Raw genomic sequence first — 10,418 nt, 5'->3', positions numbered from 1 at the left:
TGGAAATATTCTTTGCCTTATCCTAGGATAGGGAGCCTGTAATATATGTTAAAACGGTTAATTTTTTTATTATCTCTCCGAATTGTTTTACCAGCCCTGGCCCCCCAAATTATTGTAGCATCCACTGAAAATGCAGGCAATGTAAGCAAATGCTAAATCTAATTTTTTCCTGTGCAAAACCTAATTAGCCATTAAAAAAAAAAAAGAGGAGAAGGTTAACGCCAGCGCCTGAGACGGTTTTTGTTTAATAATCCTATTACTGACGGCTCATCATGTATAAAATGGTGCTGTAGGATGCAAAATTTTCCACTTGTTTGTGGGGAGAAATGTATAAGCGCAGGAGGCAGGCCGGGGCGCGATGGAAGGCAGGCAGGCAGGCACACGCCTCAAATGTAAGTAGTCGTCCTCTGCTCTTATCGCAGTCAAAATAGAAATGTTGTCTCTGCTCCGGGAGACGTTGTCTCCAAAGATCCTGCCAGGAACCGCTGTTGGGTCTTTGGGTCGTTGTTGCTGTTTCCCTGAAGAGAGTAAAAGGCGATACCTTGGAGAATTAGAGCGGTTTCTCTTCGAGATTGTTTTTCCCCCTGGAAAGGGGACGAAATGATGCGCAGCTCCATCTCTCTGCCCCGCACCCCACCCAGCGCCAAGACTAGAATTCATTGCACTCTCCTCTGATCGGCGCAAAGCTGCAGCGATCCACAGCTTTGAAGGCTGCGATCCTTTAGTTTCAGGGGAGTCGGCGGGGCTTGCTAAAGAGTAAGCTGTCATGCTTTGGGGAATTTAGCTTTCCAGTTCCCAGCGACTGGGAACAGTGAGCTTTCTGTTTTTTTAAATAACAACAACAATAATAATATTTATTAAATGTTTTCTTGGGTTACAAAAGTAGGTGCGTGGTCTGCGTTTTCAGGTCGTAGAGTCTTCTCTACAGATCAGTTACATTCGATGTGAGAGAGTGAGCTTTTTAAAAACAAAAAAAACCCCACCCTATATCTTTTCAAGCCGCCTCAAGTCTATCCAACCTGATGAGTTCAGTACTTTAGGAAGGGGTCTCCCTCCCAAAAAAAATAGATCTCTTTTAAAATTCCATAACCAAGGTCAACGAACAACAGGAAAGAGATTCGTCCCCCTAAAACGCACAGTAACGGATAGGCAGCCCGCTTGATATTTTGTAAAAAAATAATAATCTGGGTGTGTGGGGGAGAATAGAAAGGGACCTGGATAGTTAGTTAGTTAGTTATTTTTGAAAGAGGGATTTGCAAGGATAATTGAAGCGGGAGTTAGGAGCAGATTTCGTTTTCCAGGGAAATGTCCGGAGATCCATTGTAGCTCCACCACTTTTTGCCCCGCGGAATGCGAGGTAGCGAAGGATCACCAAAGCGCGTTAGCGGCGGCCAGACTCCCGCCTCCCCCGCAGACAAAAGACGAAAGACATTCCATCCGATTGTTACGTCCGCAAACAAACGCGGCGTGATCATTAGGGAGGGAAATTCCTGACAGATCGCCCCGTGTTTCTCTCCCCCCACCCCTTGAAGTTGACCCGGCTCCGTGTTTAAGAAAATGGTTTTGGGGTTTGTTTGTTTTAACAATGCAGACATACCGGCCGAGATTTTTATTTTATTTTTTTATTTATTTTATTTTTTTAATTTTATTTTATTTTATTTTATTTTATTTTTATTTTCGCCTTTCTGCGGCCCGATCCTAAGCGCATTATAGCGAAGCGCGCGCATGGCTTTATTCGTTTATTTTAAGCTCCCTGAAAAATCCCTTGGCTGAATTTCTCTACCTCGCGTTCTCTCCTCACCTCCGACATATGGAAGAATTGGGCTTCGCTCTTTTAAAAACCTCTTTCCCCATGAGAGGAAAGAGATCTGCATTTTCACTCAAACTAGAGCAACTGCTTAGGAAACGCGGATCCCCGTGGATCCTACTTTCGCTTTCTCGCTTCCGGCCCCTTCGGAAACCGATTCGTCAGCGGGGACCGGGGATCTGAAGGAGAATTTTTATTTTCACCACTTTTCTTTCTCTAAGGGACTGTGAAAGGGAAACAAAAGGTTGCCATTCACACGAGAAGTCCAAGGCGCTAAAGGAGGAATCCGGGTTCAAACGGGCGTGCGTGTGGGGCGTGCGTGCGAAATACATAACAGAACCTGATTTATTTTCGTCTTAAAATAAATGATGAAAACTCCTAAAACAAACAAGTCGAAAAAAGAACAATGTGGTTTTTTTGTGTGTGTGTGCGTGTGGTGGTGAGAAAGGTGAATATAAAAGAAAAGGGAGAAAGAAGCTGTTTTAAAGGAGACGAACTGCAAGGCGATAGGACCCACAGCTTCCCGGGTCTTTTATAAAAAAATTAGAGAGTTGAAAGGGACTAGAGAGTAATCTAGAATTAGAGAGTTGGAAGGGACTAGAGAGTAATCTAGTCTAACCTTTCTGGCAACGTGGGTTTCTCTTGAGAAGCTAGAACAGAACCCCTTGACGCAGTGGTTTGCCGATTTCAAATAAAATAATAATAATAATAATAATAATAATAATAATAATAATAATAATAATAATAATAATAATAATATATTAACTGGCCCGCATTTTAAAGTGGATCTGAGTACGTTTACATCCGTTTCATGGGCGGGGGAGTCCATTGAGGATCCGGGATTAAAACGTGCAAGGCTCGGCTTTTATTCAAAATATAATAAATTAAATCCATCGGGGCGCTGGTCTTTTGGTATTCACTATAGCGGGTCTGCGAGGAGCAGACAAATAAACCAAAAATTAACCCCACTTTGGAGAAGCGTGTGCAGGTCACACACTCTATTTTTTAAAAAAAGCGATTAAAGTTTCCTGTAGATTCGAGGCAGCGTGCAAACGCTTTTTAAAGCGTTGTGACTCCGACGCTGCACTCCTCTTCGGCACCGTTACCTGAACTTGCTTCCGAGTAATTGTAATAATGATTTTATTATTTATATGCCGTCCGTTTGTCTCATTGAAATATCTTCCGTTGCAAAGGTCCCCTTTTTAAAAATCTCATTCGGATTGTGCAAATGTATTGTTGGATAGGGGCCGGCGCATTTCCCGGCAGACGGACAACTCTGGCAACTTTCTTTTGGGGTGAGCATAAGTCTTCCCCGCCCCCCTAAGGAAGGAAGGCTGCTCAGTGTCTGGAATGGACTGCAATATCTTCCTTCCACCAGGCCTACCGCCGCCTTTGAGTCGCAGAAGGCGTCCCCGCGGATCTTGCGCGCGTTCTGGCTTCACACGTTCATTTCAACACGGGAGAGGGGACTTGAACGAAACAACAGGCGGGTTTCCACCAGGCGCTTGGCGATCTGTGTTTAGGCCCGTTGCGCGAGTTCTCTCTGCGTTTACGCGGAAATAACTAGGATTCCAAGTAGCTAGTCCCAAGTGAGGTTTAAAGCCAAGCGCAGCGCTGCAGCGGAACCTTCTAGTTGAGGACCGGGCTGATTGTTGGTACTGGCGTCGGAAGAGAGGTTTCTGAATCCAGCCTCTTCGGAAAACTGGATTTATTTCTTCCGTTCAAACAGAGGAAAACCTCCCGGATCGCATTCCCTTGCCAGCCATCGCGGTCCTTAAACAGACTGCGGCTTCTCTTCAGTTCCCTAAACTTACATGCAAAAGAAATGGGTCGTGTAAAAACTAATTTCTGGCCAGCGCATTGGTTGGCATTTTATTTTTTTTTATTTCTGTCGTTTCGTTTTTGTGTATTGTCTGGGTTGATTCCGTTCAAACCGGGCATCCGGAATCGCCCATCCAGTCTAGATCGAGGAACGAATCTGCGCAATGGACACGATCCCGGAGTCAAAGGAGCAAAAATGCCCATCAAATAAATCCTGCAGTAAAAATAAAGGTAGCTGGCCTCGAAGAAAAAAGGAAACGGGGAAAAACAAAAACAAAATCGATCTCAGGGCAATACCTTTTATTGAGCCGCGGAAAAGTTGGGGCATATTTTTTAAGGACCATGAAATCGCTATTTTATTTTATTTTATATTTTATGACTGGATTTTGAATGGGGTTGGCGGGATCGGGCGCTTCCTGGATCCAAGAAGGCCTCTGGGCACCTTTTCGGGATGCGCTGCAGTTTCTGGGAACGGGTCCGCTCCTTGTCTCCCTCCTCCCGGTTTTCCCTCCGCCGCCCCTAGGCCGGATCAAGCCCCCTCGGCAAGGGAGGGGAAGGCCGTTTTCCAGGGCAGAGGCTCCTCTTTGCTCTCAGTGTGTGTTCTGTAAAGTTGTGACAGATTATTAGTCAAGGGAGGGGATTCACAGTTTGATGGAGATCTAACACACTCTGGACCATCCATCCTGCGGCCTCCTTCATTCATCGCGAGGAGGAAAGACAGAAGCAAAAAACCCCCAAGCCAGCCGCGGGGAAACGCCTTTCCTCCAAAGCGATTCATCACCGCAGGCTGAATTGAGAAAGCTTTCTTTTCCCTGTGCTTTCAGCCAAATTCCACTTTCCTAGCCACCTCTCCGCGTGCTTAGCTCAGAAAAGAGCCATCATCACTCCGAAGGGCGATTTAAATGCCGCCCTGTTAACGTGAAATAAAGATCACGTGTGCGTAACTGACTTCACACGTGACGTTTTCCCAACACCCGTGTACACCATCACGTGTGAAGGATGCTCGGGAGGCTGCTTTTGTAGGAAGCGGTCAGAAAGGTTACATCTTTCATCTTTCTAAGGAATGACACACCCGCGGTGGAATATAGATAACCATGACGGATATCTCTGTGTGCGGACACGTGTTCCCCGACTAATATCTCCAGTGAAGGGAAGATTGAACTGCATGCCGCAAACACTCAATGCCATCTAAAGCTCGCCGAGCTCAGGCTGCGTAGAATCATAGCATCACATAATTGGAATGGACATCCACGGTCATCTAGTCCAACTCCTGCAAGACCGGAATCTCCACTAAAGCATCCATGACAGATGGCCATCCAACATCCAAGGGAGGAGAGTCCACCACCTCACCATAGGGAAACCAGAGTCATGGCCCGAAATCTTTGCAAGCGAACCCAAGCTTAGCCAACGTGGCGCCCTCCATATATATATATATATATATATATAGCAGTCACGAAATTAAAAGACGCCTACTTCTTGGGAGAAAAGCAATGACAAACCTAGACAGCATCTTAAAAAGCAGAGACATCACCTTGCCAACAAAGGTCCGTATAGTTAAAGCTATGGTTTTCCCAGTAGTGATGTATGGAAGTGAGAGCTGGACCATAAAGAAGGCTGATCACTGAAGAATTGATGCTTTTGAATTATGGTGTTGGAGGAGACTCTTGAGAGTCCCATGGACTGCAAGAAGATCAAACCTATCCATCCTTAAGGAAATCAGCCCTGAGTGCTCACAGGAAGGACAGATCCTGAAGCTGAGGCTCCAATACTTTGGCCACCTCAGAAGAAGAGAAGACTCCCTGGAAAAGACCCTGATGTTGGGAAAGATGGAGGGCACAAGGAGAAGGGGACGACAGAGGACGAGATGGTTGGACAGTGTTCTCAAAGCTACCAGCATGTGTTTGACCAAACTGTGGAAGGCAGTGGAAGACAGGAGTGCCTGGCGTGCTCTGGTCCATGGGGTCACAAAGAGTTGGACACGACTAAACAACAACAACAACAAATGGGATGCAGGGACACCCTAAATTTATGTATGAATGAATCAACCCAGAAGAAACGCGTTCCTTTGTCCTGCTCTCCCATGCGCAAAGCAAAAGTCCTCTTTAGCAGGCCTGCGCGCAATCCTATAACTTTGAAGTCGGCAGCACATTCAAAACACGTGTCCCCTCTCAAAGAATTCTGGGAACTGCCGTTTTCGAAGCGCTGCTGAGAATTGCAAAGGGGGATGCTGCCGCAGAGCGAACAAATGCGCATGAAAGGTAGAGGACGTACCCAAGTTAATACCGTTTTAACTACCCTGCGACCGGAGCTTCGAAAAGCCACCCGCATAAACGTTCCTGGCCTGCGTGTTTCACGCAAGCTCCCCCGAGGTTTTCACCTCCATGTTTCTTCTTGGAAGTGAACAACAACACCCCCAGGCCGATTTCTATGGGGTTTCCAGGCTAAGAATGAAGGAACAGCACCGAAAAGAAACGACCTAGAAGAAGCAAGGGAGATGATGGTCAGGGCTACTGAGACGCGAATTACAGCGTTTGTTTTTGTTTTTATTACGTATTTTGTTTTGTTTTTTATATGGCGATTTTATGTTGTAACCGCCCTGAGACCTTTGGGTATAGGGCGGTATATATATTTTTTGTTGTTGTTTAGTTGTGTCCGACTCTTCGTGACCCCATGGACCAGAGCACGCCAGGCCCTCCTGTCTTCCACTGCCTCCCACAGTTTGGTCAAACTCATACTTCGAGAACACTGCCCAACCATCTCGTCCTCTGCCGTCTCCTTCTCCTTGTGCCCTCCATCTTTCCCAACATCAGGGTCTTTTCCAGGGAGTCTTCTCTTCTCATGAGGTGGCCAAAGTATTGGAGCCTCAGCTTCAGGATCTGTCCTTCCAGGAAGCACTCAGGGCTGATTTCCTTCAGATTGGAGAGGTTTGATCTTCTTGCAGTCCGTGGGACTCTCCAGAGTCTCCTCCAGCAACAGAATTCAAAAGCATCAATTCTTCGACAATCAGCCTTCTTTATGGTCCAGCTCTCACTTCCATACATCGCTACTGGGAAAACCATAGCTTTGACTATAGGGACCTTTGTGCATCCCTTTACCTGGGCGTAAGCCCTGTCGAGCTCCCTACTTCTCGATCCGTGCAGGATTGCGCTGTGAACTCGAATGAATGGCTCGAGAATAATAAACACGAGCGAGGTCACTTCGGATTCTCTAGACTAGAGAGAGGTAACCGTTCGCAGGCTTTCTTCTTCCAAACATTTCGCATCTCCCCAAGATTCCTCTCTTAATTTCATGTATACGGAGATCCCCCAAGATTCCTCTCTTAAACTTATTTGTTTCGCGGAGAGATCTCACTGCGCACCTCGGATGCATTGACTATTTTTGGATTTCGAAGCAAAAATGGTTTAGACACAAACAGTAAAGTGACCCCTAACCGGAAAAGAAATAAACACGAACCCCCCCCCAGCTCTTAAGAAACGCTTTGTTTTAGGGAGAGATCACCACCAATTTCAAGACACGGCTCATCTGAAAATTACGTTGGTCGATTAAGGAAAACTGTGGGGGATCATCAATCTGCGAAGGGATTTTATTGCTGGCAGAAGGAAAGCTATGGGCACATTTCTTCATTTTCCTTCAGAGATGCTATTGCTATTGTAAAGGAAGGCAAAATGGTAATGACGGTCTTTGTTCCTGGTTAAATCGTCGCGTATCACACAGCCTCTCCCCGCTGACCAAGCCTCCAAAAAACGCCTATACAGTGGTACCTTGGGTTACATACGCTTCAGGTTACAGACTCCGCTAACCCAGAAATAGTGCTTCAGGTTAAGCATTTTGCTTCAGGATGAGAACAGAAATCGTGCTCCAGCGGCGGCGCCGCGGCAGCAGCAGCAGGAGGCTCCATTAGCTAAAGTGGTGCTTCAGGTTAAGAACAGTTTCAGGTTAAGAATGGACCTCCAGAACGAATTAAGTACTTAACCTGAGGTACCACTGTACTGTAGTAAAGTTTAGGTAACTCTAGAATTGTTACAATGAAATCGTTTATCCAAGTGGGGTTAACGGACGAGGGTTTTTTAAGAGACATAGAGGGCAGACCCACACCATACATGAAAAAAGCACATCCTATGTAAATTAAAAGCACAAAACGTCCCCTCAAAGACGTAGTTTAACCCCGTGGACCTACAATTCCAAGCACCCTGAGCAAACTATAGTTCTCGGGATCGGGAGGGAACCATGTGCTTAGAGAAAGGTTTCTCTACAGGGCAGAGCAGCGTCCCCTGATCTTTTTGAGACTTAGATTGCAAACCTTTCCCCTGGCTGGAACATACCTCGGCCTCGGTATCCACAGATTTGCGCCTTAGGGGTATAGCTTTGCAGCTTGGGACGGCGATCCTAAGCAAGCGGTCCTTTGAAAGTCAGTAGACCGAGAATTGTGCTGCGACACGCCCCCCGTTTCTAAAACCGTGTTAGGCGGAGACAGTGCTTTAAAAAAAATATATTTAGGGGTACAGTACTCTCATTTTCCTACTCCTATTGAAATACTGCCCCTCAATGAGGCCAAACTTAAATTCACAAAATGTTTAGGGGTACGCGTCCCTCTGCCTCCCCTCAGGAAAAAAAAATCAATAGATTTTCTGTTGTTTAGGATGGGGGAGCGATCCTCCAGGTCGTTAATCCGGCTTAGTCCACTTGGCTCGAAGTGGAAACCTTCCGGAAAACATGGTCTGTAAGTGACTTCACTGTCGTGCGCGAGAGTCGAATTGGCACCCCGCCTAACACAGCTAAACTGGTTTAAATCGGGTACATTGCGGCTGCGCCTTTAAGGCTTGGCCGCTCCACTTGCGATGCTGTTGCTAATGGCTGCTGAAAAACAAGGCATCGCTTCAAAAAGAAAATCGAATGTATACACTTTCTAATCAATGCTGGCTTTAAGTATTCGAAATGAGTACAAAGAAGGGGGATGACACCTACACTCGCGAAAAAAACGGTTTGAACATCACTAGTGAAAAAGGAAACCGGACTCCAAACCAGGGAGGGAGAGACTATTGCTGGACCCCCAAACTGACCTCACCCCCCAGGTAGTACATCTAATGGCCAGGAATGACGGGACCCCATAGTCCAGGGGGGTTCTCCACCAATTTAAATTAATTTTTAATATTCTACAGCTTTTTAAATGCGTCTCTGGGAAGGGGGCATTCTTGTTTTGCTGTTTTGTTTTACTTATTTTCATGTCCCCCCCTGCATTTTATTCTATGAATCAGCACCCTGAGATCTTAGGATGAAGGGTGGTATAATAATAATAATAATAATAATAATAATAATAATAATAATAATAATAATAATAATAATAATAATACAATCAAAACCTGGGGGAGGATCGGTCTGAATCCTGAGATCCATAGCCATCCAAACAATCTGGAGACACCATAGATTCAAAGCACACTACTTCTCCCGAGAATCCTGGGAAATGTGGTTTGTTAAGGGTGCTGGGGGAAAGTAAGGGGTAAACTACAGTTTCCAAGATTCTTGGGGGGAGGGTGTCATGTGGTTTAAATGTGCGGTGCGTAGGCAGTCCTATTTAGGAAGGGGAAGAGCGTCAGAGCTTTGGCCATCTTGGCTGCAAGCTCCTCGGGGCAGCGACCTCTCTTTGCAATGATGGCGGTGCTGATGGTAGTTTGGGCATAACAACATAAAATGTGATATAGTCCTCTTGTCTACCTCGGGGTCCTGGTGGGTGCTGTTTGTCAGCGAGGGGGAAAGAGGGAAATTAATTGCAAGCAATTAATAATTAATCCCTTTTTAAACAGCTTTATTATCTTCTCCACCCCTCCTCCTCTTCTTCCCCCTCCCACCCTGCACGAACCAGAGGGAATTTCGCCTGATAACCCCCCAAAGACCAAATGTCAAGTTTAACCAAATAGTTATTGCTTTATCAAGCCGAGCCTGCAAATAAATTAATCAAAAGCAAATATGTCCTGGGCGAGCCTCATTTGCCCATAATGGATGGAGAGGATGCTCCGCCGATATTATTGTCTGTCATTCAATCTAACAAAGTGAACATTTATTGCATATATATTAAAAATTATCCCTTAATCGAGCGGGGGAAACGGGGGGGGCAGTTAGGCAGTTATTGGAGTCTTCCCAGAGGTGAGGTCTCCCTTGGATAGCATTTGGGAGGAAGTGGCGGGGGGGGGGCTTTCTCCTACCGCCACCCCCCCAAAAGAAATAAACGTGAAGGACTTGAAAATGCATTGGATCTGCAGTGACACTGAGCTGCTTTGCTAAGCGACCCCAGGAAAATGATCAAGTTGGAAAAGGAGGGTCTGAGAAGCACCGTGGGCGTAAGGAGGTGTACGAAGGGGGGGTATTCCCCCCCAGGAAGGGGGTGGCTGGGCAGCCTAGCCAGCCAGGGAGAAATACCAGGTTCCCTTTGTCTCCCTTTGTGGGATGCATCATTTTCTAATTAGGCATAAAATTGCCTTCATACACTGGGATCGCCGGCTTCATAAACATAACCATTATGGTTCATAAAGGAGTCCATTGTGGCCGCCTCTTCTCAAAATAGAAAAGAAATTTGGAGAGGTTCAAGAAAGGACCTTCTTTCCTTTCTCCCCCCCACCCTCTGTCCGCCGCTTTGTTTCCCCTTTAGGGAAGATGGATGGCCAGTGTCTCCCCAGATGATGACTTTGGCCCAGTACATTGTCCAAAAGGAAGACTATATCTCATAATCATCACAATAATAATAACATGGAGAATTATAGAGTTTTCTTCCGGAGGAGACAGATCGGTTCCCGGG

At 46.1% G+C, this 10,418-nt stretch overlaps 1 long non-coding RNA gene across 1 annotated transcript; it reads right to left on the bottom strand.

Moving 5' to 3' along the window:
- Positions 1-215: 215 nt before the first annotated feature.
- Positions 216-2,103, bottom strand: LOC309378050. The gene is made up of 2 exons (XR_014171811.1): positions 1,802-2,103; positions 216-518 (listed from the first exon to the last, which is right to left on the bottom strand). It is a non-coding gene; the product is annotated as an uncharacterized lncRNA (long non-coding RNA).
- Between the last annotated feature and the right edge of the window lie 8,315 nt (positions 2,104-10,418).

This window comes from Podarcis melisellensis (assembly GCF_964234715.1).
Source record: "Podarcis melisellensis genome assembly, chromosome: 9".
NCBI classification, from domain to species: Eukaryota; Metazoa; Chordata; class Lepidosauria; order Squamata; family Lacertidae; genus Podarcis; species Podarcis melisellensis.
This window is presented reverse-complemented; position numbering and strand designations above follow the sequence as displayed.